This window comes from Leptonychotes weddellii, chromosome 14 (genome assembly GCF_054177405.1).
Source record: "Leptonychotes weddellii isolate Sample4059 chromosome 14, ASM5417740v2, whole genome shotgun sequence".
Lineage (NCBI taxonomy): Eukaryota > Metazoa > Chordata > Mammalia > Carnivora > Phocidae > Leptonychotes > Leptonychotes weddellii.
In genome coordinates this window covers 53,821,803-53,831,961 of record NC_138382.1, presented here as the reverse complement: position 1 = coordinate 53,831,961, position 10,159 = coordinate 53,821,803, and positions in this window count along the sequence as shown.

Here is a 10,159-nt window from a genome sequence, read left to right as displayed (position 1 = left end):
AGTTGACCATAGAGTTGAGGGTCCATTTCTGGGCTCTCTATTCTGTTCCATTGATCTATGTGTCTGTTTTTAACACTAGGCCATTTTATTTTTTTTTTAAGATTTTATTTATTTATCTGACAGAGAGAGACACAGTGAGAGAGGGAACACAAGCAGGGGGAGTGGGAGAGGGAGAAGCAGGCTTCCCGCCGAGCAGGGGGCCCAGTGCGGGGCTCGATCCCAGGACCCTGGGATCATGACCTGAGCTGAAGGCAGACGCTTAACGACTGAGCCACCCAGGCGCCCCAACACTAGGCCATTTTTTATAAACTGCCTCATCTCTAGTCGCAAAAAAAAAAAAATAAAATAAGATTCAAAGACTATAGAGATAATATTCAAGGAGTAACTAATTAGGATGACAAAATCAGATAAGATCATAAAATATTGTGTTGCCTGAAACTAACCCTGTATGTTAACTATATTGGAATTAAAATTAAAATAAAATATTGTGTTGAATGGAACAATAGGTACAAGATTCTAAAAGAAGAGGTTATTTAATGTGAAACAGTCACCTAGGGAAGATGTCATTCATTTTGGAGAATATAAAGTTTGCCACCAAATGGAAAAGGCAGGGAAGACTTACTGACTACACAAGTCATCTCGCAACAATATTTCAATATCATTTGAAATTATTTCAGTATCATTGCAAATTATTATTTGCAGTGATAATATTTTCATTTGTATCACACTTTATATATACATATTTTCTCATCTTGTGAAGGGGTACACTGACAGTTTTAGCATAGTTAAATATAAATAAATCCTCTAAAGTCACACACATTAAATGAAAATTAGATACAATAAAGACTGTATTTCAGAATATCAAATAATAGGTAGGAGGAAAAAACAAATTAGAGACACAAACCAATAGGACAAAATACTGACTTAAACACGTGCCCCAAATTTTAAATAGAAATCCTTAGATATAGGAAGAATTGGTTTTGGTTTTATGGTAATTATTAGTAATTCTACTTGAAAGTTGGTTTCACTAAGAAAGTGACATTTTTAGAAGAAGTCTCAACAATGTGCCATTTACAGGAGACACTTAAAACAGACCTGAGCTGAGCCACTGGGTGGCTCATGATCTCAGGGTTGTGAGGTCAAACGCCACATTGGGCTCCTGTGGAGCCTGCTTAAGAATCTCTCTCCCTCTCCCTCTGCCCCTCTAAAAAAAAGACCTGAGCTAAAAAATTAAAAGCTTGATTAATACAGTTCAGAAGGCATAGAAATTATTTTTAAATGTATTTTGTTACTTTAGAGTTCATCATAAATTTAAAAATATTAAAGGTAACCTAAATATTTATTTCCTCTCTGAAAAGCTGTGTGCCAATCAAACATTGCAGTGAAACTCTGAAAACAAATATTTTAACCATTTTGCAATAAATAATATATATAGAAAGAATCTAGCTGACCTCTGAAACAAGTGTCATATATGACTGAAGTGTTAATAGCCATTCATACTTGGAATTTTTTATGCATTAATAATACTTGGAGTACAAATGAACAGCATTTTCCAACTACAATAACTCAAGAATAAATGGAAACATTGTGCAGGTGTTTCATTTTTCAAAATCACCTTGGGCTGAGTCAAACCATGGAAAATTTTAGCTCAAAGGAAAGTTCTCCCTTCCCCCTAAAAAATCATAAGGATGTGAAAACGGGATTATAATGGAAGCCGTCTTGCAACATTAACTGCAGTGTTCATTTCCCTAAAAGCCATAATTCATGGCTGTTCTATAGCCTTTTTCTTTCAGCAATTATGCATATTAGAGGAAAGTTTGAATACATAAAAACTAAATACTGATGGAAAACCAAGTCTCATAAAAGACACGTTGACTTGACTAGTTTGCAGTGAAGAAAAATATGAGAGCTCACCAGCCTGCCCAAGCCCCAGGCGAACCTGGTCCATGGAGGTTGGGAAAAGCGTGAAAACTCCAGCCATAGGGCATTGCACAGCATTTACTGCCTGGCATCCGTAATCAGCTGGTGGTCAGTTGCATCACTAGGGGACTGTGCCTTCGGCGGGGAGGAAGATGTTGGCAATTACTGGCTGTCTGGGGAATTGAATGCAAAAATTCCTTTTCTAAACAGACAAACTGCGACAGAGAATACCTCAAACCTATTCCTCCTTCTTTCAATTTCTCTTCTCTTCTCTTCTCTCTTCTTCTGAGGTTTATGGGTGACATGAAAGCATCTCTTGAGAATTGGCCCATGCCATTTTGATTATGTATTTCCAGAACCTAGTGCAGAGCCTGGCACTTGATAAACGTTTGCCAAAAACCAGTGAAAGTTCTCTACATTCTGTTTCAAGTCAGAAAACTTGCCTTTGAGTCTTATCTCTGCTTTATAACTGGACTTTGTGATCCTGGACAAGGTGCTTAAACTCTAAACCTCAAATTCCTCACCTAAGTAGAAATGAAAACAGTACCTACTCCTAGCACTGTCCTTAGGCAGTTATAAGATAATGCATATAAAATCCCTGAGCAGATTGCAGGCCTCTGACAATATTCTGTGATTATTTGTTAAATCTAAATTCTCCAGAGTTGTAGGTGACCAGAGGAGTGAAGAAGGACAAATTATATCTAATACAAGGGCTGAGGATGCACTCTAGTTACTTTTCTTAGACCTCTAACAGTAGGCCAAGACCAAATGCATCCTTGACTTCCCCAGGAAGAATTACAGCCAACATTCATGGCACTCAGGATTTATGCTTTGACATACATCTTTAAAATAAAGCCTGTGACCATTTTTAAATAGGAAATCTCGGAAGAAGCCCAGAAATATTACCAAGGAATATGAAATTTATTTGTAGAATTTACAGACTTATAATAACCCTCCAAGCAAGTAGCATAAATTTTAAAATCTGAAAGGAACACACACACACAATGAACTTATTATGCCCCCTCGTTATCAGATTAATAAATCAGTCAGCAAGTTATTCTCCATGCCTAGAGTCTGTGGAAGATATAAAGAAGATTGCATATAATTTTTGTCCTCAGAAAATGTGTAATCAAGTTGAGATTAAAACACCACAGTAAAGGAGGAAAGGAAGTGTGTTCATCATTAAGTACCCAGTGAGGATATCAGTATCCCTGACCGCCCTATCAGAAGTGGCCTCCCCACCTGACTTTCTGTCTCATCATACCATCTTTTCTCTTCTTCTCTTCAATTTATCACTAATCTGTAATTATCTGGTTTGCTTTTTTTTTTTTTTAATTTTATTTTTTTGTTTGAGAGAGATCGGGAGCACAAGCTGGGGAGGGGCAGAGGGAGAGGGAGAAGCAGGCTCCCTGCTGAGCAAGGAGCCCGATGTGGGGCTCCATTCCAGGACCCTGGGATTATGACCCGAGCCAAAGGCAGACGCTGAACTGACTGAGCCACCCAGGTGCCCCTGTGGTTTGCTTTTTGTTAACTATTTTTCTCTATAAGAATAGAGACCTATATTAGTCCTAGTGACCATCAACTAGGACACGGTATATATGATATATATATGCTCAATCAATGAATTCTTTGTTCTTCCTATCACCTGACTCAGGGACCCTTACTGAGATGGCAGGCAAGACTAAATCAAAATATGCTTGAAAACTTTTAGCAAGAAGTTATTCATTTCTTCTTCCACGTTCTTCCTACCAATTCATTTAATTCCAAAATTGAGGCATTGTGGTGGGTTCTAAAACAGTTTTCAAGGACACTCATATTCCCTTAAGAAATACATTCAAGTAAACAACTAATCATGCCACACAGTGATTAGTGAAATAATAAAAATATGTAAAAGGGAGAAGTAGCTCCCATGAGGATAGTTAACTCTTTCTTGGGAAGATCAGAGAGGCTTTTAAAAGGATATGTATCTAATCTGGATTTTCTAGGAAGACTAGGAGGAAGGGAAAACGGGAACTTCAGACACAGGTAATTGTGCAAAGGCAAAAATTGGGCCAGATGACATGAGCACTAGGCTCAGAGACAGAAGATCTTAGTTAAATTTCTGGATCTTCATTTATAATTGTTACCACTCTGTCAGTTACCTCTTACTACAATAATACCATATAACAAACCACACAACATCCCAGTGGCATACAACAGAAAGCATTTATGTAGCTCTCAAAATAGCCAGGTTCAGCAGACGGCGTCTGGGCTCACTTACATACATATTTAGGGGTCAGCTGTCTGTTGGCTCATCTGGGGTTGCTTCAATACTTGGTAAGGTTACTTGGCTCTGTTCCACATATCTCATCCTCCAGCAGACTAATCTAGGTATGTCCTTCTCATGGTGATAGCAGAGGGCTATAGCACAAAGCAGAAAGATACCAGCATTTTCCCAAGACTGTGCTTGCATCATTTCTGCTAATATTCCAGTGACCAAAGTAAGTCACCTGGCCAGAACCAGAGTCAAAGAAGGAGGGCACTCATGGTGACATGACAAAGGGAAGAATCGGAGCCATGAATACAATTAATAGACTGTGCACACTTAATGTCTCTAGAGTTTAGTTTTCTATTCAATAGATGAAGAACACAGCAGTTCCTCCCTCTTGACATCCCAGGGTTTTGGGGAGGATATGTATAGAAGGTGTTTTTGAAGTTCTTTAGCTGAGAATAAATAGAGAAATAACAAAGAAAGTTACTATGGAAATCGAAGAGATCGGTGTGTCTCTGTATACACCAGCTAACTAGACATTTAAACTTAAACTTCTATTTCATGTTCCTTAAACAAAACGATCAGCTCAAACAAGGCTAGTACATTTTCTAGGCTGTAATCAAAAAAGGACCTCTACCAGATTCAGCCCCTTAGAGCTCAAGGTAAACACAAGAATATTCATGATAACCACTACAATATCAGCAACAGCTACTTCTAGAGGAGGCAATAGAATCAGGGAGGAAAAAGAGATACTATAATGGTTTATGCCATGAAACTTCTGTTTGCATTATTTTACAGTGATAATAGATTCATGTATTACTTATAGCATTATGTAAATTATTATGGTTTGGAAATTTTTTTTATAAAGTGAAACTAGTTAAGTTTTTCCATAATTACCATTTCAATAGTTTAAACATTAATCCAGATATTCAGGGTTGTTTCTATTCACTTTTCATTCTTAAGTATCTGTGTGTTCACCGAACATTATTTTAGTTTGCATGACTTATATATTCTCAAGAGTCTAGGGAACTAGGTTCTTCTCTCAACTTTGCCATAGTCAAGTCTGTGGTCTTGGGTTATTCATTTAACCTTGGTCAACTCTAGTTTCTTCATCTGCAAATTAAAGATTATTAATTAAATGGTTCTAACATCACCTTAGGTCTAGCATGCTATAATTCTGGGAAGAAATGGTTCATTTGCAAATGAGCCTGCTTATCTGAATATTACCAGTCAGAATATAAACCCAAAAAATTTTTTAAAAAGAGGAAGGAAGTATTAATTCGGGGTTTAATAAGTAAACATTTTTAATTTTTTTAATTTTTTAATTTTTTTTTAAAGATTTTATTTGACAGAGAGAGCCACAGCGAGAGAGGGAACACAAGCAGGGGGAGTAGAAGAGGGAGAAGCAGGCTTCCCGCAGAGCAGGGAGCCCGATGCAGGGCTCGATCCCAGGACCCTGGGACCATGACCCGAGCCGAAGGCAGACGCGTATCGACTGAGCCACCTAGGCGCCCCTAAACAGATTTTTTAAATCAGTATTTTTAGTTAAAAATAGTTCATTATTTTTCATGTATACTGATGTACCGGATGATGATTTTAAAACAAATAGCGTCCACTTACAATTACTTTTTTAAACTGACGAAATACATTTAACCTGTTTTGGAACATATGCTTTTTAAACTCGGTATAGATTAACATCATGAATTTTGCAAGTTCTGAGTCAGCTTTTTTTTTTTTTTACTTCTCTACGCTATGGGCATATTCATTCATCAAACACCTACTAAGCATTTACTTCTACCGTCGAATCACTAGAGACCGTTCATGGATCTGTTCTTCTAGTTTGCACCAAGCCAGTTTCTGCCGGTTTGCTGTGAGGATGACTCAAGCGAGTGGGGTCAGAACTCACATTCAGGTAGTGGCAGCGGCAGCGGACAAGTTCGTGTGTCCAATGCGCGTACGACGTAGCTCCACTTAGCGGTTTATAAGCGTCGCCAAATTGCTTAACCTTGCTGATCCTCATTTTTCTCAACTGCAAACTTTATGAATCATTGCATGCTTTTTTTTTTTTTTTTTAACTGCTACATGAAAATTCTCTCCAGTGTGCCGAAGAAGAAGAACGAAAATGCGTTTTTAACCCAGCTGACTGCTGCCCTCTGGTGCTTAGCTCACAAAACAAAATGCTACTCTGGTTGGGCTGCTCTTGGCGATTCATTTAACGGGAGCAAATGTGCTAAACAGAAGAGAAAGATAAGCAAACACCAGCTCAGTCATTAACTGGGAGATGGTCTCAAGTGGGAAAACTGGGAGCGACAGTACAGGCAAGATGCCCTGGTGGGAGGAGAGGCATCTTCTCTTGGATACATTGATTCAGAATCAATGCTTGAATCTTTGAGAGCCCCTCCACCACAAGGGCTCCATCACTGATTCCCTGAGCTCCAGAGCAAAGACAGATTGCCTATTCAGCCATGGCAAATAAAATTATTGGATACAGCCCAAGTCACCCCCACGGGCTAGCCTAAGAGAAAAATAAAGCAGAAGGAAAGGATTTCTTTTCTCGCTGTTATTCAGTAGCTTGTCTGTTTGTTTGTTTGATGTTTTGCTTTAGCAGCTTCTCAAAGAGGCTGGTTTCCTGGGGCCCATGCTGTGGGATTACTGACTTTTAGGCTAAACCTCCTATGGTACTTTTGCACCCAACCCCACCCTGAATGAAGACCAAATTGGACATGCTTTAATATTTAATTCTTCTGGGTTATATAATTAAGTAAAAACTGGCATTAAAACAAGTTCTGGTGCCACAAGGATTTGGGTGGAGTTGTGCCAAAAAGCTTACATCACTAGACTGGAGGTAAATTTATAGCTGTTTTCATTCATTTGCGCTTAATCAGCCCAGAATTGCTGACTCTAGGTTCAGTGAGGACCTTACTGCCTGCTCAGTCTGCAGGGTACAGTACTCCTGGTGATGGGCAATGACTCAAGTGAGAAGTTTGAGTTCCACAGTCCACAGGTCATTTTTCACCTTGAAGTTTGGCTGGGTAGCCAGTCAATTATAGAAACAAAAAGCCAGGGTTATTCTGATGCCATGGGCTTAAAGGAATCCTCCCCTTTTCCGTAAAAGGTGTTGCTTCTGACCTCAGCTGACCTGGTTCATGCCCCAGTTCTGCCACTTACAGTGGATTCACGTCTTTGGAGGAATTATGGTTCTAGACCATTGCATAATGATCAGAATTACCTTTGAAAATCCCATTTAGACAATATCTTACATGTAGCTGGGTTCTAGAGTCAGCTGATAAGTATGTGTAACAACGGACTCCCAAGAGCATGGGCTGAAGAGCCAGGGGAAAGTTATTTCATGTCTCTGAGCTTCATTTCCCCACCAATGAACTGGGGTTATTAACAGAACCTACCTCATAGGGGTATAGGAAGGCTGAAATGAGATGATGAATGTGGGGGGCCCATATATATAATCAGCACAATAAATGACAGCTATGGGTATTAAGAGATCGTTAAGAGCTAATTAAGCTCCTGGAATCAGCTCTTGGGTCCATGTACAATGGCTGAACTCTTTCAAGTAACCATTTTGCAGATAATGGGTCACAGCAGTTAAGGGGATAGCCGGTAAAACCATAGTGGTTGAGAGAGAAAACAATAGAGGCACACAGACTGCCCAGTTCTGTCATTTACGGGCTCCCCCTTAGACAAGTTAGTTGCTCTGTGCCTCAGGATTCTCATCTATAAAATGGATAAAATGAGAGAATCAGCCTCGTAGGCTTGGTGTAAGGATTTAGAAAGTTGAGATGTGTAAAGCATTTGAACAGTGTGTGGCAGGTGGTGAGCTCCATCATCATCATCACCACCACCACCACCGTTGTGATTATGATTATTCCATGTTTCTTCATTTGGAAACACCGGTAGTGTGGGTAGGATCAGTAGTGAAATAATTCGTCTGACCTGTAAGGGAGAAGTGGACTTTGCTCCACAAAATCACGGAACATAAATGGATTAGAAGGGGATTTTGAAGGGGCGCCTGGGTGGCTCAGTCGTTAAGCGTCTGCCTTCGGCTCAGGTCATTTTTCAGGGTCCTGGGATCAAGCCCCACATCGGGCTCTCTGCTCAGTGGGGGAATCTGTTTCTCCCTCTCCCTCTGCCCCTCCCCCTGCTTGTACTCTCTCTCTCAAATAAATAAATGGAATCTTTAAAAAAAGGAGGGGGGGATTTTGAATAAGACAATTGGAAGGGTCTCAGTGAACTGAATAGGAGAGGCAGTCCAGATAAACAGAATATGGCAGTGAGACTAGGTCCAGAGAAGAAGCCAAAGAGACTTCCATGAGAGAAAGGGAACAGGAAATAAAGACATAGGTAGAACATTTGTAGTAGAATAGCTACAAATTCCCCTGTAGAAATCCTATAATTATTTGGTTTGGTCTCTCTAGTGTCTGAAGACTAGACACTATAAAAACCATGATAATAGGAAAAAACAAAACAACGACAAGAAAAACCCATAATGGGCTCTCCCCTTGTATTACTATACCTGACACAGAAATACACCATGGACTTCCAGAGGCCTAGGAAATGAGTACTGCAATGCCATTTCATGCATGTTGCTGAACAAATTTAATTGTTTAAAGAAGGAAATAAAGACCAGAAACTTCCAGGGGCGCCTGGCTGGCTCAGTTGGTGGAGCATGTGAGTCTTGATCTCAGGGTTGTGAGTTCGAGCCCCACTTTGGGTGTAGAGATTACTTAAAAACAAAATCTTAAAAAGAAAAAAAAGACTGGAACTTATGAACTTACAGTTTCATAAATCGTAGATGGGGAAGTGTTGTTGAACATAGCATACTAAAAAGAAGAAATTATTTTTATCAGCCATATTCATTTGGGGAGGGGATTAGTCACTCGACAGGATTATATTTGAGCCTGATTTAAGGTTTTTCAAGGTCACCTTTGCCTTATTTGTGGGACCTGGAGCAAGTCCCTTCTTCACTCTTCTCATTCTGGACCTAAATCTCTTTACAGTATTGATCAAGAAGTACTATAGGGGAATGTTTAGATTCAAAGACTCTGGAGTCTAAGTTCAGAACCTTCCTCTATGCTTATTGGCTGAATGATTTTGGACAGTTTATTTAAACGCAAGTCTTAGTTTCTTGTGTGAAAGTTGGAGAGGATAGTACATACCTCATAAGGTTGTTTTGAGGCTTGAAATATATAATCCAAGTTAAGGTTTTAGCACAATGCTTGACATACAGAGAGTGCCTTAATAAATGGAAGCTACCTGTATTATTAGCTATAAAAATAAATGATCTGTAGCATGTCGTCCAGCCTAGACTCCATATTTTTATAGCCTCCCCGACTTTGGCAGCTCTTTTCAAGTTCAGTCCCTAGACCCCACCAGTAGCTTACGTAGAGGTGGGGGGGAAGCATTCAGATGGCCAGTGTGGTAGCAGAGACGTGCGTGAAGATGTGGGAATGCTGGTAGGGGAGGAAGGAGCAGGGTTCAGTCCTCCCACAGCCACCCCAAGACCGCTAGATATTGAGCACAAGCATTTTGCCACCCGCCCCCCCACCCAGGGATGCAGGATGAATGTGCTTGTTTTCGGGAGCTTGGCCAATCCATCTAGCTTGTTTTTTACCTTTTATAAATAGAACACAGAAACCATCAGACTGCCTGTGCCTTGTGAATGGAGTAAGATGCATGAATGAGTTTTGTAAACGGCACAGTTCAAATGTTGCTGTTTTTGCTGCTCTTGCTATAACTGATAGATACCTTGTTCAGAAACCCGGAGGGTATCAGCTCTCTGTCTTATTTCTTTAGGCTGGCACTTGTTTGCATTAAATTGACCATGGTCTTGAGGAATGCCTATCATACCTATAGTTTTTTCAGAGAAGGAGAATCTTTCCTGAAGGCAGTATAAACTAGAGATTAATGGTATGAGTTCTCCAGATTCAGTTCCTGGGTCTGCCATTTTCTGGTTGTATGGCCTTGGGCAAGTTG